At 31.9% G+C, this 13,017-nt stretch overlaps 1 protein-coding gene across 1 annotated transcript in view; it reads left to right on the forward strand.

Annotated features, from left to right (window-relative positions):
* Positions 1-9,853: 9,853 nt before the first annotated feature.
* The window catches only part of jagn (jagunal), a 137,484-nt gene continuing 134,320 nt past the window's right edge, over positions 9,854-13,017 (forward strand). The window contains exon 1 of the mRNA XM_065499169.1: positions 9,854-9,861. The gene's annotated coding sequence lies outside the window, so the exon portion shown is untranslated. The remainder of the gene's footprint in view (positions 9,862-13,017) is intronic.

The following is a 13,017-nucleotide window of genomic DNA, read 5'->3' on the forward strand; positions in this document are numbered from 1 at the left end:
TCGTTATGGTTTTCTTATTTTTTAAAAGAAATTTCAAAATTTCATTAAACTTCATTAAACTTCTTATTCTTACCCTGTTGCAAAATGTCTTTACGGGTGAATGAACCAATTTTAAACAGCTTCTTAAAAATAATTTATTTCCTAAGGAAACAAAATAAATAACAAACGAAATAATGTAATCCAAACACACAGTTTGGCTCATTATTTCACAAGAAAAAAAGGATTTTATTTTAAGGTAAAAAATCCTAAAATTTTACCAAAAAAAAAACATAAATGTGTTTTTTAAAGGAAAATTTAATGCAAGGGTTAGGAAAATTCAAAAGAAAGAATTTTGGGTAGAAAAATAAAGAAAAATAAAATCCTTTTTTATGGCAAAACTACAAAATAAGTATGTAAGTCTTGATCCTTTGCTCAAACACACATTGTTTGTCTTTCACCTTTGGCTGTAATTTACTGTGAACCCGATGACGATCATTATTTATCTTTGGCTCTCTCTCTGCCTGTTTGAGAATATATGCGAAATGGGGGTTGAAATGAAATCTTTAAGTAAGAGAAATGACATCATAAGACGTGACATATTGAACTGTATGATCCTTTTTTTCTTTTATTTCATTTTTGCATTTTGCCAAAGGATCAAATGCAATAGATTTATTTTGGGTCTTTTGGAGTTTTTTGCACCCTTTTTCTTGATTTGCAAAAAGCCAGATATTTGATCGCTCGTAAATTTTGTTCAGAAACTAAAGCAACAACAACAAGCCTTTATTTCTATAGTTTAAAGATCAATATCGTTTTATTAAGAATTATTTTTTGAATTCCTTTACTTTTCTTCTTTTCTAGTTTTTGCAAGGCTGTGGGAAAAAAGTGGTGGTTTTTTTTTTTTATTTTATACTTTATTGTTACATTTGCGCAATGTTTGCGGAAGCATTGTGCTCTCGCTATATTTTCTATGATCGATGGAAGTCTTAAGTTTCCTTTCGCAATAGTGCGAAAGGGTTCCGCCTTGTCTTTTGCAATGCCATTTCTATTTATTTATTTATATGTATTGATGATCAATAGTTTTCGTTTTCTTATTATTTCTTTTTGTCTATTTTTCTACAGTTTTTTTATGGGGATTTTTTTTAAATCCTTTTTTTTTATTTTATAGCCAGAGTATTTCTGCTTTAGCTTACTCTTTGTATAATCATTTAAAAAGGGAGAAACTTGATATTTTTCTTAATGTTTTTATATAAATTTTGAATGTTCATGTTCGATTTTGTAAATTTTTTTTTTGGCAAAAAAAGGGTAAATAGTGTAGAAGTTATTAGCTATTTAAAATGAAAATATTTTTGTCAGTTTTGCTATTTTAGAAAGTATTTTGCAGCTGTATTTTGCTTGCTAATATGACAGCTGTTAAATGTTTTAGTGTAAATAAACCGTTTTTTTTTACATTTTGGTGGGTTATAATATTAAGTTAAGAATATTATTTTATTTTAAATAAAAAGTTAAAATGTTAAATTATTTAAGAGTTTTTATGTAAATTTTTGGATTTATTTAAATTTGAATACAACTGTTTTGTGAAATTGTTTTTCATTTTTGAATGTGAAGATTTAATTTAATAAAACAGCTGTTGCTAAATGCATCCTGACATTTTCTATTTATTTTTGGAAATAATTGATTTGAGAGCAGAACTGCAGTTAAAATCGGTGAAACCTTCTTTTAAATTATTTCATAAATAACCAGCTCCAATAACCGATTTTCAATTTTTTTGGCCGAGTGAACTTGGGTCATTCCGGTGCGTAGAACCGGCTGTCGTGGGATTGTGGAGGTTATCACCTATGCGGACGACTGCACCATCTTGGCGACAGGTCACAACGTTGATGAGCTTTGTGGTTTGGTAAATGGTTATCTCAACGAAATCCACAATTTCTTCACTGCACTTAACCTGCTGCTACCACCACCGGAACGAAGGAGGTAAAACTTAACTTAGGCATCGACGGCGTACAAATTCCGACAGTGAACCACCCGAAAACCTTGGGGGTCACTTTTGATAGCCTTTTTACCTCCTCAGCACACGCCACTGCAATCACGCATAAACTGCGAAGCAGGAACAAGGTCCTCAAGGCACTAGCCGGCAGCACTTGAGATATGGACAAAGACACCTTGCTAGCAACCTACAAGACGATTGGCCGGTCAGTGGTTAACTATGCTGCTCCAGTGTGGTCGCCTTCGTTAAGTGATACTCATTGGAGTATCACTTTCACCTTCACGAGGAAACTAAGGTTCTACCGGTCAGGGAACATAACGTCATGCTGACGCAACAGTTCCTTCTTGGATGTCACCGGAGGATCCATTTGATCGCAGCTCGTATTTGACAGCTTTGAACGACATTCATAGATAAGCCATCAATTCCACGGTGGCAGGATACCGTATGAATATCGTACTTGGAGGTCGCCCACCATCGATAGCAGATGCCGAAAAAGTTCTACCGCGTAAAACAAGAGTCGTTCTGTCACAACTAAGACCAGGATGGAGCAACAGGCTTAATGCCTTCTGGTCTCGCATAGACCGTACCGTCCTCAACTTATGCCCAGCATGTGGTCAGGGTCCCCATGATACCCTCCTCATTTTCAACTGTCCAGCTAGCCCTACTTCACTACGTCCAATAGATTTATGTACCCACCCAGCAGAAGTAGTACAATTCCTTGATCTTGCAGAACCCTCAAATTAAATTGTTGAAGCTGCAACAACAACCGATTTTCCAAATCGTTTATTTTGTTAGTTTGCAATAGACAGGGAGCTGTCAAAGTATTAAACGTCAGAATGTTCAATAAGCTTCAAATAATTGAGAGGAAACCTTGAGCAGTTATGAGGACAACTTAAAGATAATGTGTGTTTGTTAGTTCGCTATGGAGAGAAAACGGTCAAAGTATTCAAAAACTTCCCTCAGTCAGAATGTTCCATAAGCTACCTATGATTCAGAGGACATCTAGAGCCGATAAAAAAAAAGAGACATTTCTGCGCGGCAGTCAAGTTAAATATAATGTTCAAAGTTTTTAATGCTAGTACGAATGTTAATGCCAAAATGGAACAAATAAATTTTATAAAAATTTCAATATTGTGTAGTAAATGGCGAAACTGCTACAGACTATGTTCAGATCGTGAGCAGTAGTTATACATCTGACATAAAACTGCGGGATTTACAATAGATGGCGTATTTTTTAAACTCGGTTTTTGTTTTTAATAACTTATATGTCATTTTGAAGGTTAAATATCTGTCATTTATACTCACTTAATTATTGAACATTATAGTGTAAACAACAAAGTTTTTTTTTGCTACGAAAATGTCTAATTTTGTGCCAACAAAGCGTCATATGCGGGAAGTTTTGCTTTAGTTCTTTAATTTAAAAAAAAAAGCCGCTGAAGCACACCCATTGCTCACCGAAACTTATGGTGAATGTGTTCCATCGGTTTCAAAGTGCGAGAGATGGATTGTTCGGTTCAAAAGTGGTGAATTTGACAAGGAAGACAAAGATCGATCAGGTTTGATGACCATGAACAGGTGGCATTACTAGATGAAGATTATTTTAAAACTCAACAAGATCTTGCAAAATCATTGAGAGCTACTCAAGCAGCAATTTCAAAACATTTGCAAGCAGCAGGATACATCCAAAAGCAGGGTAATTGGCTACCATACGAATTGAAGCCGAGAGAGCATGAAAGACGATTTTGCATGTCCGAAATAATGCTTGAACGCTATAAAAGAAAATCATTTTTGCACCGAATCATTACTTGCGATGAAAAGTGGATCCATTACGATAACCCGAAGTGTAAGAGATCGAACGTGAAGCCCGGCCAACCAGCCGAATCGACACTAAAGTAAAATATCCATGTATTTGATGGGAGCAAAAGGGTCCTATTTATTTAGAGCTGCTGATATCTGACCAGACCATCACATGGAACCTGTACCGAACGCAACTAACTCGTTTGAATTGAGCACTGGCCAAAAAAACTCTCAGACGAATGTTGCAAACCTGTTAAAAACTATTTAGAATAAAGTGGTTGGGATGTTTTTGTAGTGTGCCACTTCCGACTACTATTTGGGATACGCTACACTTTGGAACAGAGTATCCGATATTGGCTTGATTCGGTATTTGCCTCAAACGATGAGCAGTTGTTTTGGCTCGGAATCCATATGTTGCCAGAAATATGGGAAAAGGTCATAGCTAACATTGGCCAATACTTTTAATAAATTTATATTGTACAAATGTTTCAAAATAAAAGCTAAAAATTTTAAAAACTCCCGCATTTTTAAGTCATATAACCAATAGTTTTTTAAGCACAATTCTTAAAGTTAAAATGTAGTGAAAGCAAATAAATTTAATTCAAACAAGTAAGAGAGCTATATTCGGCTGTGTCGAATCTTATATACCCTTCACCAAATTATACTTCAAAATACAAATTTAAAAATTTTTTTTTTTTAATTTTTTGGAAAAAAATTGTTTTCGAATTATTATTTTAAATTTTAAAATTAAATTTTTTTAAATTTAAAAAAAAAAATTTTTATAATTTTTTTTTTTTGGTGAAAAAAAAATCGGGTTAAAAAATATTTTTTCCGATTTTGACCCAATGTAGGTCCAACTTACTATAGTCTTATATACGTTGTTGCAAAGGTCTTTGAAATATCCATTATTATACCCTTCACCTTCGTGAGAAGTGTATATATAAGTTGGTCATTCCGTTTGTAATTTCTACATTTTTCATTTCCGACCCTATAAAGTATATATATTCTGGATCCTTATAGATAGCGGAGTCGATTAAGCCATGTCCGTCTGTCTGTTGAAATCAATTTTCTGAAGACCCCAGATATCTTCAGAATCCAAATCTTCAATAATTTTGTCAGACATGCTTTCGAGAATTTTGCTATTTAAAATCAGCAAAATCGGTCCACAAATGGCTGAGATATGAGGAAAACCTATAAGGATCCAGAATATATGTACATATATACTTTATAGGGTCGGAAAATTATATTGTGGAAATTACAAAAGGAATGACAAACTTACATATACCCTCTCACGAAGGTGAAGGGTATAATTACAACTCCTGCTTGCTAACTAGTGAAAAAAGTAAGAATTGTAATTAAAGCAAAAGTATTGTTTGGATTTAGCGATTTCCTTGTTTTATTTTCTATTGTTTACATTTTAGCAATTGTTGTGGATGATATAAAGTTACAGGCATTAAATATTAAAAGAAAACAGTGTAGACCATTCATGGAAACAGATGGTGGGTATATTGATTTTGTCATTCCGTTTGTAACACATAAAAATATTTCTCGCAAACCCATATTAGTATATAGTATATTGTGGATCCTCATAAGATTCTAAGACGATCTACATATGCCCGTCCGTTTGGCTATCTTGAAAACGCGATAGGGCCCAAGCTGAAATTTTCCACAACTACGCTCTGTTGATAAGGTTTGTTTGTTATTGAAAATGAGCAAAATGGGTCCCCCGGAATACAGATTGAGCTGTCATAAATATGTTGATTATGAGGCAATCCTCATCAATTTTTCCACAAATTAGTTCTAAGTACTCTGAAATTATAGGGCAACGTTTGTTCCAAGTCCCCATATAAGGTTCCCCTCAGAAAATTACTTGAATATTCATAATTGTCTTGTAATAATTAATATCGTGATGAATTTGGATGGTGGGTATACATGATTCGGCACAGCCGAATATAACACTTTTACTTATTTTCTTTAGAAAATGCCAACAAGCTATTTTAATTTTGTTTTTTACTAACCCTAGGTTTTTACTAACGCAGTAATTTTTATTGCAAAAACGTCGGCAGAATAACTGCACAGCGATTGCTGATTGCTTTAGGTGGAGAAAACGTTCGTCAGAAATATAAAATTTTCAATGCAAGAAGTCCTATGAAAAACTGAGGTGTATTTTGCTTCGAACCCACATGTTGATGGCAACATTTAACGAAAAAACTCACCCTAGTAAAAAATATTGTGCAACTTTTTAAAAAACTACTATTTTTGTTGACCACGTGGGAGTAAATAACTTGTTTGACAACAAAATACTTGTTACTTTAAAGCAACCTTCAAATTACCCCAAAAAAAATACAAACATTTTCTCTAAAAAAAACTTGTTTTTTTCTCACGCACTAAACATTCAGTCAGCATTCATTAAACTGACCAGTGCTAGTCAAAACACATTTTGGGTTTGACTTTAACTAAATTTTACCCTTTTTTTTCCCAGAGAAAATAAGAAAACAAACCAAAACAAATAATTTACATAAATTACCAAAAAAAAACAAACTAAAAATAAAACAAGAAAATAACAACAAATTTTCTAACAAATTATATGTGATAATAAACTTGTTAAAAACTGTCCATTTCTATCCTTTTTTTGTTGGGAATGACACGTGCCACAAATGTGTGCCACAACAAACAAACAAGTCAGTCAGTCCATTTGTTTGTTGTTGACTTTCTTCTGGCAACAATAACGAGCGCACGCACACGAGAAATATAACTAACTGACCAGTATTTTCAAATCCTGTTTTCTAAATATTTTCTAATCGTACAATAAAGAGACTGACTGACTGACCACGTGGAACAATAGGGAGAAAAAGGAAACATTGCAAAGTGTGTGTTTGTTTTGAGTGTCCGATTTTGTAATGCCACACTAAATGAGTGTGCCGGAACAGAATTCATTGATAAATTAAATGGTCAGTTAGGGGTTGTTAATATATTATGGTGTTTTAGGTAACTTTTTCATTGTTTTTTAACAGATTTTCCAAGAGATTTCTAAATGGTTTAGAATTTTAACAGTAGTGGTTTATGGGCTTGTTTCGTAGATTAAGAGTTTTAGGCAAAAGATAATGAATGAATGAATTCTTTTGTTTTAAACAGAAAGTGTGAATAAAATCAGAAAATCTTACCATATCTTGTTTTAATCAATAAATTTTATTGTTTTTATGAAATTTTGTTAAAAAACTAATAGTTTTTCTATGTTTTTTATGCAAAATTATTATTTTTACAATTTGCTCAAAAAAATAACACACTTCCCAACAACAACGTTTGTTTACCTTTGTTGTCGAGCTGCCAACTTGTTTGTTGGAGTATTGCCATATTTAAAATAACGTTAACATCAGGGATGGGTAATAGTAAACTTTAAAGAACAAACCAAACATGGGAAATTGGCTCAATTTAATTTTTTTTCTTAAATTTTTATCAGTATAACAATATAAATATGGGAAATTTGCTCAATTTTCATTGAGGTTGTTTAAATAGTATGTGCATTATTTGGAATGGAAACATTTAGTTTAAGTATAGGGACATTCCATAGCTATTTGACACAGTTGACAATTATTGGTTGTATGACTTAAAAATGCGGGATTTACAATAAAAGGCGTATCTTAGTTATTGAACATTATAGTGTAAACCTCAAACTTTGTTTTGCTTTGAAAATGTCGGTTTCAACGTGCGAAAGATGGTTTGTGGAACACATAGATCGCTCAGGCCAGCCAAAAAGTTTGAAGACCAAGAATTGAAGGCATTACTCCATGAAGATTATTTTAAAACTCAACAATAGCTTGCAAAATCATTGGGAGCTAATCAAGCAGCAATTTCAAAACGTTTGCAAGCAACAGGATTCATCCTAAAGCAGGGAAATTAGGTACCTACCATACGAATTGAAGCCGAGAGACCTTGAAATACGATTTTGCATGTTCGAAATGCAGCTTCAACGCTATAAAATAAAATAATTTTTGCAACGAATCATTACTTGAGATGAAAAATTGATCCATTACAATAATCCGAAGCATAACAGATCGTATGTGAAGCCCGACCAACCAGCAGAATCCACACCAAAGCCAAATATCCATGGCGCTAAGGTAATGCTCCGTATTTGGTGGGAGCAAAAGGGTCCTATCTATTATGAAATATAATCAGACCAACCAAACGCTACTGACATTTTCCGAAAAATGTCTAGAATATGCGGTCAAACATGAAACTAGAATATTCGATCATAACAACGCTCGGCCACACATTGCAATACCTGTGAAAAAATATTTAGAATCAAGTGGTTGGGAAGTTTTAACTCACTCGCTTTATAGTCCAGACCGTGCCCCGTCCTACTACTATTTATTTCTCTCTGAAAAATCCTTGCTGTAACCCGAAAGAAAAGAAGCCGCCAAATATCTCAGAATGTAAAGGTCACGAGCAATTTTACGCACTCAAAAACAACGAATTAAAAAGTCATGGCCTCAAATTCCAGAAATAGCACCCAATAATCATCAGATCATATGTTATTCTATCTCTAATCAACATATTCCCTATTCCTTATTAAGAAAAAAAATACTTTACAACTGCCTCTCTCTACTATAATTTGATTTTTTAAATACCTATTCAAATGACCGTTGGCTGTTGACAATAATTACAGTGCATGTGTTCTAATATATGTGTGTTTCATTATCATAAAACTGTAATAATAAAAAATACAGTAAGGATGCAAAGTTCAAAATAATTTAAAGCTACATTAGAACGCACGATGCTGCGGCTGCTGACGCAAAGGAAAACACAACTACATACATAACGAGTTGATGACGTTGAAAACCCTTTTTTCAATTTTTCTTGTACTAGAACATTACTTAGATGACCCTAAATTATAAAAAAAAACACCACAAAATTCCAAAAAGGAAATAAAAGTTATGAAAATGTTTCAACCCTTTTGCACTAGCCACTCATTTGCATACACATGCATGCAGGCAGTCAGTCAGTTAGTCCTGTGATGGTCCAAAACGGACGTAACGGAGAATAAACAAATTGAATACAGTTAGATTGATGTGTGTGTGGTATTGTGATGATGCCACCAGCTATAACAGTGTTAATTACACAAATATTATCGTTAAGTTACTGTTTACAGGAAAATTTACACATATATGAGGATTTTTTTTCTCAAATTTTAATGAGAAATTTATAAAACTAGGCTTTTGACTTGAAAAGTCAGCAATCAGTCATTCATCATTCATTTGTTGGAGATGTTTGTAGTGTTTGCCTGAATATTCTTGCCAACATTTATGTCGGGACTTAAGCCGAACATTAGGACCCCTTTCACACTAGGCAATTTAGTTGCGCAAGTCTCTTGCCCAACAACAAAACAGCATGTCAATTTTCCTTCTCCTTAACCCGACATTACCTCTGCCATCAACAAACACAAGAGACTTGCGCAACTAAATTGCCTAGTGTGAAAGGGGTCTAGCTTTAATTCGGTCTATATACGTTTTAGAACATAGTATTGTTAGGTTTTTACCTTTTAAAAATGATAAATTAACTGCAACTTGCTGTGCCATATTCTAGAAGCTTCATAAATTATCTAACGGACAAAACTAGAAGGCTCCATTTCTAGAGCTTTCGGCAGTCTCAATGTTCATGTTAGCAGCTTTGACAGTTAATGTTGGCATCACTGTGCTGCCAAGTATCCACTTATGACACTGTATACAAAAGCTGTGGGATGTGGAAACCCGGATTTATCTTAATCATATTTCCCGGTTACATGTAGCTGCTTTCAAAGGGCTACTAATTACAAAATTAGCCGCGAAGTGGCATCTCCTTAAAATTTACATATTTTGGACTCTCTTTCTATAACTGTGCTTGTGTGTGTGTTTTGATGTGTGCTACAAAATCAAAACAATTCCCTGTCACAAAACACAATAACAATGTTCGTATGTATAGGTGAGTGAGTAAGTGATTTAGAAGAGGAAGAGAGCAAGCATATTATGAAAATCATTGACCAAATACTCCCTAAATCAGCATTTAATCTGGACCAACATGTACTTTTTTTTCTTTATTTGCAATTGAGTTTAGAAATTTCATAAAACTGATGAATACAAACTGGTTTTGAATTTCCACCTTTTTTTGTTTTATTCTTTCAAACTATAAAAATAGTGTGTTGTATGTAAATGCATTTACTTCAATCATTTGAAATTACTTTGTTGTTTTTTTTTTTTTGGTACAAAGTGACAGACATAATATAAAACGCTTAGATGGATGGACGAAAGGACACACGGAAGCTGTTGGTAACTTTTCAAGTCATATTTGCCCATACATACGTTGAATGAAATGAAGTTTTGTTTATCGCCGCTTCTAATTATAAATTTATGTGTCAAAACTGGTTTTTCTTCTTTTCAGGTTTTTTTTTATTATTTTTTTGCCCGAAAACAATAGTTTAAATACATTATTCTCTCATAAATCTGGCCTTGGTCCATCTCTCCACTTTTGTTTTATTCGTCGTACTATTAATATGCAACCCTTTTCTGGCTTTTCTTCTACCAGCTTTGGGTTGTTTATTTGATGCTTTATCTTCTGGCATATTTACGCTTGCGTAAATTTTCAAATCTTCCTTCGGATAATGTTTATGTCCTTAAGAAAAAGGGATATTTCTTGTGTGTTTTTTTATCTATTTAAATTTTTAACAAGAAATTTTGTCTTTTAAGATGAGAAGAATCCTTCCTTTTTGGGACTTTGATTTCTTTTTTTTTTTTTTGGGTGAAAAAACTAGTTTTCTTGGGAAATTTTATATTACATTTTCCATATTTTGTTTCTATTCTTTTAGAAAAAGGATTATAAGTAATGAGTGATGATGCTTCTTGTATTTTGGGTAAAATAATTTATACATATACTGTTAATTTGCATTATAACCTTTTACTGACACATTATTTTAATAGAAAATATAGTTAAATTTATATTTAAAGTGGTTTTGAGCAAAAAAAAAGGAACATAAATTTAAATTTTTAGTTAACTCTTAAGCGGTATATACAATAAAAGAAAAACTAATAGTAAAAACCAATATTTATTACAGAAAATAACTTTATTGTTTTTCATAATGTGGAGATCATTAATAAAAGTTTGAAATTATTATATATGAAAGAAAACCAGACATAAATTCATACATATTGATATATAATAGTCTAACTTATGCTTTGTATGAGTCAAATATCAGGATTCGAAATTGACAATACTATGAGTAAAATTCAAAACATTTAATTAATTCTTTATTTTTGCAAAAATTCTTTCATAATTTTAATAATTATTAAAAATTGTATATGTTTTTAAAAAGAAGACACAATTTGCTATACATTGATATATTATTTGTCCAACTTTTGTTTTCCAAGTGTCAAATGTGAAGCTTTGAAATTGACAACTCCCTATCCAACTTATTTATTTCCTTTCTTTTGCAGAAAATCTTTAATAAATTTTATAAATTATTAAAAGTTGTGTAAATTTTTAAAAGAAAAATTTCCTATACATTGGTATATAATTTGTCTACCTTGTGTTTTCCAAGTGTCAAACGTCAAACTTCGAAGTTGACAATCCCCCCATACTTCATAGAGAAAAAATCCAACTCATTTATTTACTTTCTTTTGCAGAAACTCTTTCCTGAATTTAATCATTTTTAAAAATGATGTACATTTTTAAAAAGAAGACCTAATTTCCTTTACAATGATATATAATTTGTCTAACTTGTGTTTTCCAAGTATCAAATGTCAAGCTTTGAAATATTAGACTTTGAAGTAAAACTCAAAATTTGTATTTCCTACTTTTTTGCAAAAAGTTTTTTCTGAATTAAATAAATTATTAAAAATTTTATATATTTTGAAAAAGAAGACACAATTTCCTTTACAATGATATATAATATGTCACACTTTTGTTTTCCAAGTGTCAAATGTCATGCTTCGAAATTGACAACTACCCCCATACTCCATAAAGAAAAAATCCAATTCATTTATTTCCTTTCTTTTGTAGAAGATCTTTCCTGAATTTAATAAATTATTAAAAATTGTATACATTTTTAAACAGAAGACACAATTTCCTATAAATTAGTATATAATATGTCTTACTTATGTATTCCAAGTGTCAAATATTAGGCATCGAAATTGAGAAACCCTCAGTACTTTATGAAATAAAACTCAAAGTTTTTATTTCCTATTTCTTTTGCAGAAAATCTTTCCTGAATTTAATATATTATTAAAAATTGTATACATTTTTAAAAAGAAGACACAATTTTCTTTGCAATGATATATAATTTGTCTAACTGGAGTCTTCCAAGTGTCAAATGTCAAGCTTCGAAATTGATGCTATAAAATAAAACTGGGTATCAAAGATACCCAGATTCTAGTTTTGGCAGTACAAAAATCATTGTAGACCTGTGAAACCGTCCGATAATATTCATGATATAATTAAATGTTTTGCCCTAGAATGAATTCTGAAAGATTTCGTAAGAACGGTAAACAAAGTTTGTTTATAAATGCAGTCAATTTAAGCATCGCGGATGCTGTAGTCCGTAAATGGTTGCATCTGAAAATAATTATACGATTTATGCAAAAATTTGGAGACATCACTATCGTTCACCTTCTCATTTGACAGAAAGCAGTAATGCCAAAGTTGCTTTTATGATAATGCAGTGATGCACTAGTACTGCATTTACCAACCTGATGACCTGTACCAATATAAATGTTAAATTTAATACACATTTCATTAGTGAGTAACACAAATCTTGTGTTTCAAGTTTTATTTTAAGTCATCAAGTCATAAAAAAGAAATTAATACCAATTTCAATGGCACGTGTTTTATATTTTGTTTGCAGGATGTAGAATTCTCCCTTTTTATTTCCAAAAACTTCATGCTATAATAAACTGACCAACGTTTATAATTTCTCATTGTTGCTCAATGTTTTTTCAAACTGACCACCGAAGATGACACGCTTCTCTTGTTTATCCCTTTTATGTTAAAGGGATGCTTTTCAAAAAAAGAGAATTTATAAAAGGTCAGTTATTTTATTTCGAGGGCCAGTGTTTTTTTTTTTTGATTTAAACATAACATTTGTTTAAATTTGTTAATTTTATAAAGGTGTAAATTAAAAAGTTGCTGTAGTGTTAGCATCCTTTTATTATGCAAATTTAAGTAACGACACATTGATTTAAAAATGTATTTCTAGTATTTCCAACTTTTTCTACCCGCACTTTTTGCAGCTG

The sequence above is a fragment of the Calliphora vicina genome, chromosome 1, assembly GCF_958450345.1.
Source record: "Calliphora vicina chromosome 1, idCalVici1.1, whole genome shotgun sequence".
NCBI classification, from domain to species: domain Eukaryota; kingdom Metazoa; phylum Arthropoda; class Insecta; order Diptera; family Calliphoridae; genus Calliphora; species Calliphora vicina.